The sequence below is a fragment of the Heterodontus francisci genome, chromosome 16 (genome assembly GCF_036365525.1).
Source record: "Heterodontus francisci isolate sHetFra1 chromosome 16, sHetFra1.hap1, whole genome shotgun sequence".
In the NCBI taxonomy this organism is placed as follows: Eukaryota; Metazoa; Chordata; class Chondrichthyes; order Heterodontiformes; family Heterodontidae; genus Heterodontus; species Heterodontus francisci.
Genome location: NC_090386.1, coordinates 59,734,498 through 59,747,463, shown reverse-complemented (window position 1 = coordinate 59,747,463; position 12,966 = coordinate 59,734,498). Strand labels below are relative to the sequence as shown.

The following is a 12,966-nucleotide window of genomic DNA, read 5'->3' as shown; positions in this document are numbered from 1 at the left end:
TTATTAATATTAATTTGTGTAGAGTCCTAGCTGAAAAAAATCAACTATTCCACAGCTTAGATTCTATTTTTACCATTTCAGTGTGCTTAAGGACACTTTCCCAATAAGAGTAATTAAGACAATTTCACCTAGGTGATCCTAGTGTTTTGTAATTTAAGAAAATGTATTATTTTAAAAAGAATCAATTTATAACTATTAATTACCTTTCACAAGGCCAAACTATACAATATTTTACAAATAAAAATCACCAATTCCCATTATGTTACATCAAATCATTAGCCTAATATTTGTTTTGAAGTTCAGTGGAGACCTATTTTTCTGAATGTTCTATGGTTGGCAAAGTATTACACCTGATTCTTGACTAGGAGACTTGGGGATATTTTTATCCACACTTCCTGAGCAGTAATCTAGCAGAATAGATCATCCACCCTTTATAGAACCTGCCTCATTTTAATTCCATTGAAATCAATGCAATGAAAATGGGGCAGGCTCAACAAAAGTTGGGTGATCTATTCTGCTAGATTATTGCTCAGGTGATGAAGATGAAATTCTAATCCATGAGTTTGAATCCTAGTCTTGAGTAGTCTTACACCTGGACTCCCTCTGGAGAAACGGGTCATCCGAAGGAAAGAGCAAAATAATTTGTTCAGGGAAGGGTGCTTTCCACTTTATTCAAGTGCAGCACAGACTATGGGCTGGACTATCTAAGGCCTTTTTGACAGCGAGGGCATGAGCTGTAAAATTTGATGGGGACTCTTTTGCTCTTCCAGCATAACTTCAAAAACAGGCTGTGGAAATCCCATAAAGATGATATAAACGTTTATGTTTCTCCAGGGTTTCCATGGCTTGTCCACTGAAGTTACAGCAGACAAGTGGGAGAATCCCAAGGAAGAAAATCGGAAGGAGATAGGAGAGGTACTAGTGTCCCTATATAAAAATTCAGTAGAAAAAGTAATAGTGCCAGGGAACTGGCAGACAGCACATTTAATTTCTTTCTTCAAAAAGAGAGGGGGATGAATCCAGGAAACTATAAACCAGTTATATTTGCAGCAGTGTTAAAAAATATACTAGAACCTTGGCTAAAGGATGAGAAAATCAAACAACTAGAGATGGAGAATATAACAAAAATAATCAGCATTGATTTCTAACAGGAAGGTTAGGTTTAACCAACATTATTCTTCCATGTGGTGCATTAAAATGGCAAAGCCTTTATTTACATCCATTGACATTAGAGGTCATATGTGTACAGCAATCCAGAGTGTACAAAAGGTATTTATCCAAACAGTCCCCTTTTCATTAAAAATTTGCATGCAAAATTGTTTGCAAATTAAGTCACATACATGAAAGTTAATTTGTTTGAAAGTTAAGTTTTGTAATTTCCTGTGTTCCAAAAAATTAGTGATATAATTTGTTCATGATAAAACTGTCCTTACTCTCATTGCTCATGTTTGGCTAATAGAAGATTTTCTTGCCTTCCTCAGACTAGACTTGATTCCTTGATTGCTTGCATGGAAACACTTCAGCATCTCTTTTCTCATCTCTTTAGGAATAATGATCCTAATCTCTTTGTACAAGATGCCATGTTGGGTGGTCACTTCACCTTTGTATGCCCAATACTCCCTTGCAGCAACAGGTGTGTCCTTGATGGTTTCAGGTCATCCTATCATCACAACTTCCTGTGGCACTTGAAGAGTTGTAACTTGTCGCGTTGTTTGCCCAATCTGAGCGCGCTTGTCTGTCAGATTCAATTTCTCTGCTGGGTGGATGATTTCCAGAGCATGTCATTCTGTTGCTTCTTGTTGGATGTGTGGTTGACTCTTAACTGCCCTCTGAAATGGCCTAGCAAGCCACTTGTCAAGTTGGCAAGGGCAATTAGGGATGGGCAACAAATGTTGGCCTTGCCAGTGATGCCCACATCCCATGAAAGAATAAAAGAAAATCTGGAAGATGTCACACTCTGTATTAGCATCATCAACTTCCTTCAAAGGGATTGCAGCTCTCAATAGCACGTCAGTAATGTACATCTTCTTCCCTTGCTTGTACTTTACTTCCAAGATAGCTCTGCAAATGAAGTAACATCCTTTGCAAATGCTTTGGAGCAGATAGAAGCAGTTTGAGAAAGATGCTTTGAAGTGGCTTGTAGTCAGACTCTACCATCACTTTCTTTCTCCCAAACAGGTAATGGTTGAAATGCCCATAAGCAAAGACAATAGCCAGGCACACATTCTCGATCTGTGTATAACATTGTTCAGTTTGTGTTAACCTTCTGGATGCAAACACAACTGGTTGTCCTTGCTGCATGAGGGTTGCTGCACGTCTTGTTTCACTGGCATCACACTGCAGGTGACTTCATCATTGACAACATAATACCTCAGCACTGGCATTGTCGTCATTAATTCTTCGATATGAGTGAAAGCTGCTTCTTGTTCTGTGCCCTAGTATCTCTGAACATCTTTTGCAGTGAGCTTGTATAGAGGTCCACACTCTGATGACAAATTGGGCAAGAACTTGGTTAGGTAGTTAACAAATCCAACAAATCATTGAACTGCCTTCACATCTGTTGGTTGCTGCATCTCTGCTACAGCTTGCACCTTATCAGGATCAGGGCCAAGTCCTTTAACTGTCAGTGCATGACCTATGTGCCTGACTTCAGTCACCTTCAGCTGCATCTTTTTCTTGTTCTGTTTCAGATTCATCAGATGAGCTCACTCTAGTGATCTCACTGGATTCTGATCATGGTCTGCGATGGCGTCTTCTATCGTGTCTCCACATCCATGGACTAGATGATCATCCACAGTCGCATCCACTCGTGGTAGATGATGGACTATCACATGCTGTTTGTGTTGGTACTCTTCTGGAGCAGTAGAAATGTCAAAGGGCATGCGCAACCATCTGAACGTCTCAAATTGTGCCCAAAAGTAGTCAGAAAGCTACTGCTTTCAACAAACTTCACTTGCCAGTATCCATCCTTATCATTTAGGGTAGCAAAGAACTTTGCCTCGTCAAGTTGAGGCAGAATCCCTTCAATGGTTGGTATAGGGATGGTATAGAGATCTCTTCAAAGCTTTATTGAGGTCCTTTGGATCTAAACACATTCTCAACTTTCCAGGTATTTTCACTGCTAATTCAATCTGTAGGAATTGTCGCTTTCTTGATTACTTCCATCTTTTTAAGCTCCTCTATCTTGTCTACCAGGCAGAACCTGAAGGCAGCTGGAACTCTCCTTGGAAGATGTTGAGTTGGCCTCACACTCTCAGCTACTTCGAGATGCTATTCACCAGGAAGGTATTCAAGAACTGTGAAAACATGTGTCAGGATTTGTTCAGCAGTCAATGGCTTGGTGTCATGCAAAGCACAGCAAATCTCTTCTGGTATGTGGAGGGTTACCAGTCCAAGCTTTTGACTTGTTTCAGGTGAAATGAGAAGAGCTTGCTTAGTGTCTACCATCTGGAACTGAAGTTCTTCTATCTTTCCATTGCTTTGGATTCTCAGCTTAGTTTGTCCTCTTGGGATGAGCATTGTTCCATCATAGAGCTTCAACTTTACCTTCAACGGCTTCGTATTTGGGTCACCATCCTGAGCAATTTCACACAGATCTGCGAAGCTCATGATGTTGCACATCAAAACAGTGTTCTATCTGACACCTCACCTCAGCTTGATGCTCTCATTCTGCAGTCATCATTCCAACAGCCATCATTCCAACAGTCACAAACCACTTGCCTCGAGACTTGACAGTGCCAACATGTTCTAGGGTGCAGAGTGACTTGTCAGAATCATCGACTGACATCTCTCTATCAATCATCTTTACTGACTTGCTTTTCTGCTTTCTAACAAAACTCTTGCGTGCTAAGTGATTCAGCTTCTTGCAGTTAAACCATTGCTTTCCCCATGCTGGACATGCTTCCTTTTCCTTCTTGTGGTATCCTCCACAGTATTTACATTCAGTACTCTGGTCTTGATTTTTATGCTGGCCTTTCTGAAAATTGTTCTTCCTTTTCATCATTGACTTGTGCTTGGAAGACTTTTCTGCCTCTCAGCATAGTGCACAGCCTCATCGGTTCTCCCATCAATACATTTCAGCTGTTGACACCTCAAAGCTTCTGTACATGTCAATAGCTTTCTCTCGAGATAAGGAGGCCCAAAAGAAAAAAGAAAGAAGAATTTTTCTTATGACCTCTGTTTTCATGGTATGCAATTTCAGCTACCATATTCGTCCCCAGGAAAAATTGCTGATAGTTCAGTGGGTAACTGTTCTCTGCAGTGTGATATCAAGTCAGTAAAATCCCACATTCAATTCCTGATCTATGTTTAGTAAGCTGATCTCAGCCAGGGTGTGTTGTAATTTGCTTCAGGAGCCTAATTAACAGGAAGAACTTGAAGTCAGCCAAGGTATCTCATCAGGATGCTGTATGGTGAGCCTTGTTGACAGTTTTGTGAGTGAGTATCAGATGAGGCCAGGATACAGTGTACTCGTGATGAATGGATGAATAGAATGCTGACATTCACTTTTCAGGCTTACAGATGATGAATAGCCACTTAGATGGGGTACCAAAAGGATCTCAGTGCCTTATAAAGGGTGGAGGCGGACTCGCCCCTGCCTTCCAGCCTGTCACCGAGGCCCCCATCACCAAAATAAAATCCAGCCCATCATCTCTGACAGTGCAGCATTCCCTCTGCACTGCATTGAAGTATCAGCCTAGATTCTGTGCTCAAGTCTCTGGAACTCGAACGCACAAACTTCTAACTTTGAGGCAAGAGCACGACCACTTGAATCCTTCAATAGCGTAAATGACAAAAGCTGGAAAGATCAAATCTAAGAAATGGCTGTAAGAATCAGTTACATTATATGGGGATTTTAACTCTGATTTATAATTTGAAGCCAGGATAGGAAGACACATTGTTTCGAGATAATATTTTATTTTACTTCATACAGCATCATTCTTTTTGGAATATATCCAGACTGTGCTTGCAATATCCAACGTTGATAACTAGTCCAATTGCCTTATCTCTTGTACTTGCAGAAAAAGGCAATGACCCAGCTGACATGCTTACACTGCATAACTGTTATAATAAATGCCACATAGGCAGAGATGATGGAGTTTCTGTTTATGACATAATTGGCCAATTAAGTTTGTTTTCACATTTGTGTCAGTAAATGTGGCTATCTAGAATACCCTGAAAAGTGCCTGCTGATATCATCAGTTCACCATCTTGCAAACAGTTTATATTCCATTCATTTGAATAAAAAAGCCAATCATATTTAAAATAGAGTTGGCAGCTATTTTAAAGAATCTGTTTTAACTTAGATTCGATGCAGTGAAAACTAAGCATTGTTTAACCTATTCTGAGAATGTGTTCCCACCATTTTAAAAAGCATTGCAGTGCAGATATAACTCATCAGTCGCCACATAAAATTAATGATTAACTTGCAGACAATCCACTACTTTTTCTGTAAGCGGGAAACTTTTTTCATTCTCTGAGAAAAAAAGAACTCTGCTTTGTTTTTATATAACAAGTCTTTGCCTTATTTTATGAATTTGTTGAATGGACTAAGTCAGTACAATTGACCTTATAGAGAGGAGAAATAACAATTTATTGTATAAACACATAACTAGTTGATCCTCCATAACAGACAAAAGTAACATAAAATTAAGTCTTTGCTTGCCTTCCACTCTGATCCTTTATCTCACATTCTCAGTTTTCCAATCTTTGTCGCCCTTTTTTTCTATCTCTATTTCTCTTATACACTTTCCCGTCTCTCTGTACTACACAGAATCAGTAAGAGTAGGACTGAGAAAAACAGTCATCATCACTATTAACTGTTCCTCACTCTTTTTGCTTTTCTAACACTTTCTCTTTGTATAATATACTTTCTTTCTTTGATCCCTAACTGAGTGGTTGTGCTCTTGTCTCAAAGTTAGAAGTTTGCGCATTCTAGTTTCAGAGACTTGAGCACAAAATCTAGGCTGATACTTCAATGCAGTGCAGAGGGAACGCTGCACTGTCAGAGATGATGGGCTGGATTTTATTTTGGTGACAGGGACCCTGGCGACAGGCCGGAAGGCAGGGGCGAGCCCGCCTCCGCCCTTTATTGGACCCCAGCCAAATTCAATGGCAAGCACGTAAGTAACAGCCCACCATCAGGGATGACATCCTCAAGAGCTGCTGGCTAATCAGAGGGCTAGCAGCTCTGAAGGGCCACCAGAAGCGGTGGCCACTGCTGGGACTGCAAAAGGCCTGGGACCGCAAAAGGCCTGGGACCAGGAGCAGCCTTGGAGCCCCAGACTGCAGGTATGTGGGGCGGGCTCGCCGGGGCATCCCTGATTGGCCGCTGTGAGGGGCAGTGAATGGTGAGAGTGGAGGGGTGATGTTGGGGCAGGGGCGACCTTTGCCTCTGGGGTCCTTCTGTGGGCCACAGATTGCCCAAACAGGCGGATTCCCCCCACCCACCAGCCCACAGAGAGGCTGCCTCGTCTTACTGGGCAGCTTCCCCACATGGTGGAGGGTCCCCTCTCCACTGCTGGTTAAATGGCAGTGGGGATAGAAAGAGGCCTGAAACGTCCTTGTCCTTACCCGCCCCTGACAAAATTGAATAGCATTGGGAAGGCGACAGGCACTCTGTCCCTCGCCTTCCCTCCCTATTTTATGGGTGCCCCACCTCCCTGCCTGTCCCTATTGAGCACATTGAATCTGTAGTAGAAATAAATAAGTAAATTAAGCAAGGCAGTTTGCTGAAATAGAGATCAAAGATCCCAGAGAAGGGCTGCAATTTCAAACAAAATGCTTCATTTTGTGATTCAGTAGACTATAAAACCATATAAATCTCATTTCTATAAAACACCACAAAACTCACAAAACATTGTAATTTTGAAAGAAAACACATCTACCAATAAAATCATTCAATTTAGATTAGAAATCTCTCTGGTCATTTTATTCCACAAAAGCCTTTCCTTTAGGTAAGGTACATTCCCCTGGTCATTAAGTGCAGAAGCTATTAACTGAGTAGCAGGTTCCCAGAATGTACCAATATCATACTGTGGATATTATTTTAAATTCCACTTAATACTGCCTCTTTTTCTTGTACTGCATTATACAGTACTGGGAGGCGTGAGTGGAGGCTCATCTACCCCGCAAAAAGCTAGTCTAACTTCAAAGACACATCTCAACTTTCTGACCAGACAAACATTTTGTTTTCATAGAATCATAGAATGGTTACAGCACAGAAGGAGGCCATTTGTCCTGTCGTGTCTGTGCCGGCTCTCTGCAACAGCAATTCACCTCGTCCCACTCCCCAGCCATTTCCCAGTAGCCCTGCAAATTTTTTCTCTTCAGATAATTGTCCAATTCTCTTTTGAAGGCCTCAAATGAATCTGCCTCCACCGCAGTTTCAGACAGGGCATTCCAGATCCTAACCACTCGCTGTGTAAAGAAGATTTTTCCTAATGTCACCTCTGGTTCTTTTTGCCAATCACCTGAAACTGGTGTCCTCTGGTTCTGGATCCTTCGGCCAATGGGAACAGTTTCTCCCTATCTACTCTGTCCAGACCACTCATGATTTTGAATCATGATTTTAATCCAAAACCTTGAGTATATAATCTAGACTGGCACTTCAGTGCAGTATTGATGGAGTGCTGCACCATCTGAGGTGCTGTCTTTCAGGTGAGACATTAAACCAAAGTCCTGTCTGCTCTCTCAGATAGACATAAAAGATCCCATGGCACTACTCGAAGGAAAACAGGCAGTCCTCCCAGGCCAATCAGCATCTCTGAACCAATGCCTAAAAAAAAACCAGATAATGTAATTTATGTCATTTATGGGAGCTTGCTATGCAAAAATTGGCTGATATGCTCCCAACATTAAGCAGTGACTGCACTTCAAAAGCACTTCATTGGCTATAAAGCACTTTGGGACATCCTAAGGTTGTGAAAAGTTCTCTATACATGCAAGTTCTTTCTTTAATTGGAATTCAAATTCAGGAGAAAAAATAACAGCTGCCAGTATGGTTCATTATATCCCAAGAATTATTAAAAATGCTACCTCTTAACTCAAAGTCCAATGCTTTAGATTCAGAAATTCCTACTTTGCCTCCCTCAATGCTGTGGTTCATCTTCTGTGCTCCTACAGTGAAATATAAATATGAAACACAAAAGTCCAGCAAGATACTAAATGTAAAACAGACAGAAAAAGAAAGTTACTGATACTTGTTGAATCAAGTTTGTCTCTGAGTGGCAAATTCCATCTGTTTGCATCCTCTCATACCAATTTCAGAAACTGTAATGTAGCAAATCTTATCCTTCAAGTAGGAATCCAATGGAAGTTCCAGGCCTAACCAACCCCCAGAACTTGGGAAGACTCCTGAGCTGATTGAGACATCCATTCTGGATAGCAAATTCTAGCTCTTTATTTCCTATAATGTAATCAGTCCTGTAAATCATGTTGGAAAAATACAAATGGCAGCTGAAGTAATAATGTTTATCTTGGGATACAAAAACAAAAATACTCCATTCAATTACTTTTGTTTTCAGTTGAACATTTATACAACGATCACAAATAATAGCTCCTCATGCCATAAATAAAAATTTCCACTTGAGTCATTCCATCAGCCTCACTTGTGCAGATATTTATTATATCACATGGCTCACCATGACATATCCTCTATAATGACATTATAGTCATTTCAACTGTGAATTGGACTTTTGGTATCAAGTTATTTGTTTAATGCCCCATAGATCTGTTGATTTGTATTACCTGGAGCAGAGTTCAGCAACAGTAAATCACATTGCAGAAATACCCTTTATTCAGATGTTATTAAAACTATTTAGATGTCTGATGACATTTACAGGGCTTTCAACAAGTTAGGACAACAAAGCTAATGATTATCACTGTATTTAGTAGCATTTGCATGGAAATTAAATCATAAGGGAAAATTGCAACAAACAATAATGCATATATTAGATGGATATATATTTTACTTAATGCTCCAGATATTGTGGAGCATCAGGGAGGGAAGATTTATCTGGGACACTTTGTTCTAGGAGGCAGTCACACCCCTTAGGCCAAGTAGAATTTTAGAGTTGGTCAATGGTCAGGGACAGGAGGGTGTGACTGCTGGTCAGGCAGGTATGGGGATCCAGCATGTGGTGATGGAGGAGCCTCAGCCCTTGACTTTGACTGACAGGTATAAGGTACTTGCTACCTGTGTGGATGAGAACAAGGACTGCAGGATGGATAAGCAAACTGACCACGGTGCAGGACGCTATTCAAGTGGGGGGATTGAAAAGGAATGTGGTAGTGATAGGGAAAAGTATGGTCAGAGGGATAGATACTGTTCACTGCAGCCACGATTGGGAGTTCTGAAAGTTGTGTTGCCTGCCCAGTGCCAGGGTTAAGGACATCTCCTCACAACTAGAGATGACCTTGGAGCGGGAGGGGAAGGATCCAGTTGTCATCGTCCTCATTGGAAACAACAACATTGCTAGAACGAAGAATGATGTTCTGCTGAGAAAGTTTTAAGAATTAGGGTCTAAATTAAAACGCAGAACCTCAAAGGTAATAATCTCTGGATTGTTACCCGAGCCACGCGCTAGTTGGTGTAGGGTCCAACAGAATAGAGAATTAAATGCGTGGCTCAAAAAGTGGTGTGGGAAGAAGGGGTTTTTATTCATGGGGGCACTGGCACCAGTACTGGGGAAAGAGGGAGCTGTTTTGTTGGGATAAGCTCCACTTAAACCAAGCTGAGATCAGCGTTCTGGTGAATCGTATAACCAGGGCTGCGGATAGGACTTTAAGCTAACAGGGTGGGGATGGGGGGAAGTGAAAGGAGATTTAGAAAGATAAAGAAAATAGTCAAGGCAATAGAACAGCGTAGCAATTTGGGTAAAGATAAGCAGAGTGGAACAGTAAGTGACAGAGTGTTTAATAGTAATAGTGCATCAGCGAATAAGGTTCATTCAAAGAATAGTAGTTAAAAAAATAAATTTAAAAGCTCAGCAGAATGCACAAAGCATTTGCAATAAAATAGATGAATTAGAGGTACAAATAGAGATAAATGGTTTAGATCTAATCACCATTACAGAGACATGGTTATAAGGTGACCAAGATTGGGAAATAAATATTCCAGGGTACACAACATTTTGAAAAGGACAGACAAAGTAGAAAAAGGAAGAGGAGTAGCCCTGATAGTAAAGGATGACTTAAAGACAGTAGTGTGAAAGGATCTTGGTTCAGAAGATCAGGAAGTAGAATCAATGAGTGGAGATTAGGAATAACATGGGCCAGAAAACTCTGGTGGGTGCAGTTTATAGGCCCCGAACAATAGTTATGCCATTAGATAGAGCATTAAGCAAGAAATAATTGAAGCTTGTCACAAAGACAGTGCAATAATTGTGGGGGCTTTAATCTTCATTTAGACTGGACAAATCAAATTAGCAAAGTAGTCTGGAAGATGAGTTCATAGTATGCTTTTGAGAGAGTTTCCTGGAACAATATGTTGTGGAACCAACTAGGGATAAAGCTATTTTAGATCTAGTATTGTGCAATGAGGCAAGGTTAATTGGTAATCTCATACTGAAAGACTTGCTGGGAAAAAGTGATCATAATACAATTGAACTTCATGTTAAGTTTGAAAATGACATACTCCAGTCCCAAACAAGAATTTTAAACTTCAACAAAGCCAATTACATTGGTCTGAGGAGAGAGCTGGCTGAGGTTGATTGGGTAAATCGACTAAAAAGTATGGCAGTAAATGAATAGTGGGAAACATTTAAAGAAACAATTCAGAATGTTCAACAAAAATGCATTCAATTCAAAAACAAAAACTTAGCAAGAAAGATCCATCTGTGGTTTACTAGGAAAGTTAAGGATAATATTAGATTAAAAGAAGTTTACAATGTTGCAAAGAATAGTAATAAGCCTGAGGATTGCAAGTGTTTTAGATACCAGCAAAAGACCATCAAAAGGTTGATAAAAAGTGAAAAAATAGAATGAGTAACCTAGCCAGAAATATGAAAACAGATTATAAGAGCTTTTACAAGTATACAAAAAGGGAGAGAGTAGCTAATGTGAACATTAGTCCCTTAGAGACAGAGAGAGGAGAAGTTAACATGGGAAATGAGGAAATGGCAGAGATGGTGAACAAATATTTTGTGTCTGTCTTCAAAGTAGAAGACACAAATTACATACAGGAATACAGGTTAACTAATAAGAGTGAGGAGCTTAAGGTAATTAATATCAGCACAGAAACAGTATTGGAGAAACTTATGGGACTAAAGGCCAACAAGGATCTGATGTCCTATCTCCTAGAGTTCTAAAATGGGTAGCTTTTTAAAAAATTTGTTCTTGCGATGTGAGCATCACTGGCAAGGTAAGCATTTATTGCTCATCCCTATTACCCTTGAAACTGAGTGGCTTACTAGGCCGTTTCAGAGGGCAGTTAAGAGTAAACCACATTGGGGTCATGTGTCGGTACAGTATGTGGTTAGTCCAGTTACGTTTCTGGTCAATGCTGTAGTGACAAGAGCAGGTCAGAAGATAATTGGAGGTAATATTTCTAAATAGACAGAACACATCAAGGCAAGTATTTCCTTTCTTAGATATGGAGATCAAAACGGCGCACAGTAGTCCAGGTGAGTGTCACCAAAACCTTCTACAATTGTAGCAAGACTTCCTTATTCTTGTACTCCTATCCCCTTGCAATAAAGGCCAACATGCCATTTGCCTTCCGAATTGCTTGCTTTACCTCCATGCTAACTTTGCGTTCCTTGTACGAATACACCCAAGTCCCTCTGAACATCAACATTTAGACATTTCCCGCCTTTTAAAAAAATTCTCCTTTTCTATTCTTACTACCAAAGTGAATAACCTCGCACTTCCCCAGATTATATTCCATCTGCCACCTAGTTGCCCAATCACCTAACCTGTCCATACCTCTTTGCAGCCTCTTTGTGTCCTCCTTACAGCTTATGTTCCCATCTAGCTTTGTATCATCAGAAAAGTTAGATACATGTTGAAGGTGAGGAATGCAACAATGGTAATGCTATTGAATGTCAAGGAGAAGTAGGTAGGTTTTATCTTGTTGGTGATTGTCATTGCCTGTCATGTGTGGCGGGAATGTTGCTTGCCACGTGGGAATGTTGTCCAGATCTTGCTGGACGTGGTCACAGACTGCTTCATTATCTAAGGAATTGTAAATGGAACCAAACACTCTGCAATCATCAGGTGAACATCCCCACCTTACGATGGAGGGAAACTGTATTTTGAGTTTTGCAAGCACGGGCTGGTTGAGCATGGCCCATACCTTGCCCATTGCAAACAGCGGGGGGAAATGTTGTTTGATACGATCCACCAGTCTTTGGGACATACAGCCTATATACCGAGCATCACACTGGCATTGAAATTCATATATTACATTACTCATTTGTGCGATAGGCAGGACGTCTTTTTGACTTGACGGCAGCATCTTATTAGTGGCAAACACCGCACGTGTTGCTACTGTATAGTAGCAGCATGATACAGCTAACTTTACCTGTTGCTCAAATTTTTGGGATACATTACCCTTCCAGATAATTTGAGGTAGTCTGGGCACTTTTCAGCGCCGAAAAAGACACCCTCAGGCCCATTCATAAGTTTGCGTGATATACAGCAAGAAATGATTTGATCAGGGTAGCCGTTGTCACACAGGATGTCTTTGATTTGCCGTATTTCAGCATCAAGCTTGCATGGTGAGCAAATGGCCCAGGCCCTACTTATGAGGCTGCCGATAAGGCCAATCTTGGAACTGAAAAATCCCAAAGTGTGTATTGACCAGTGAGGGCAAGTTTGCGGTAGACCATGGTAGAGAACCCCTTAACAGATTTCTCAATTAGTACGTCAAGAAAAGGGAGCTCATTTGACTGCTCCATTTCAAAGGTGAATTTGAGCGCAGGATGGAGCCCATTAAGAAGTGCTTGCAAAACTCAAAACACAGTG

The 12,966-nt window shown here is 40.7% G+C and overlaps 1 long non-coding RNA gene across 2 annotated transcripts in view; it reads right to left on the bottom strand.

The window, feature by feature from the left end:
- Positions 1-12,966, bottom strand: part of LOC137378130 (uncharacterized) — a 38,126-nt gene that overhangs the window by 575 nt on the left and 24,585 nt on the right. For both annotated transcript variants that reach the window (XR_010976561.1, XR_010976560.1), the window contains one exon: positions 8,038-8,118. This is a non-coding gene — a long non-coding RNA (uncharacterized lncRNA). The remainder of the gene's footprint in view (positions 1-8,037; positions 8,119-12,966) is intronic.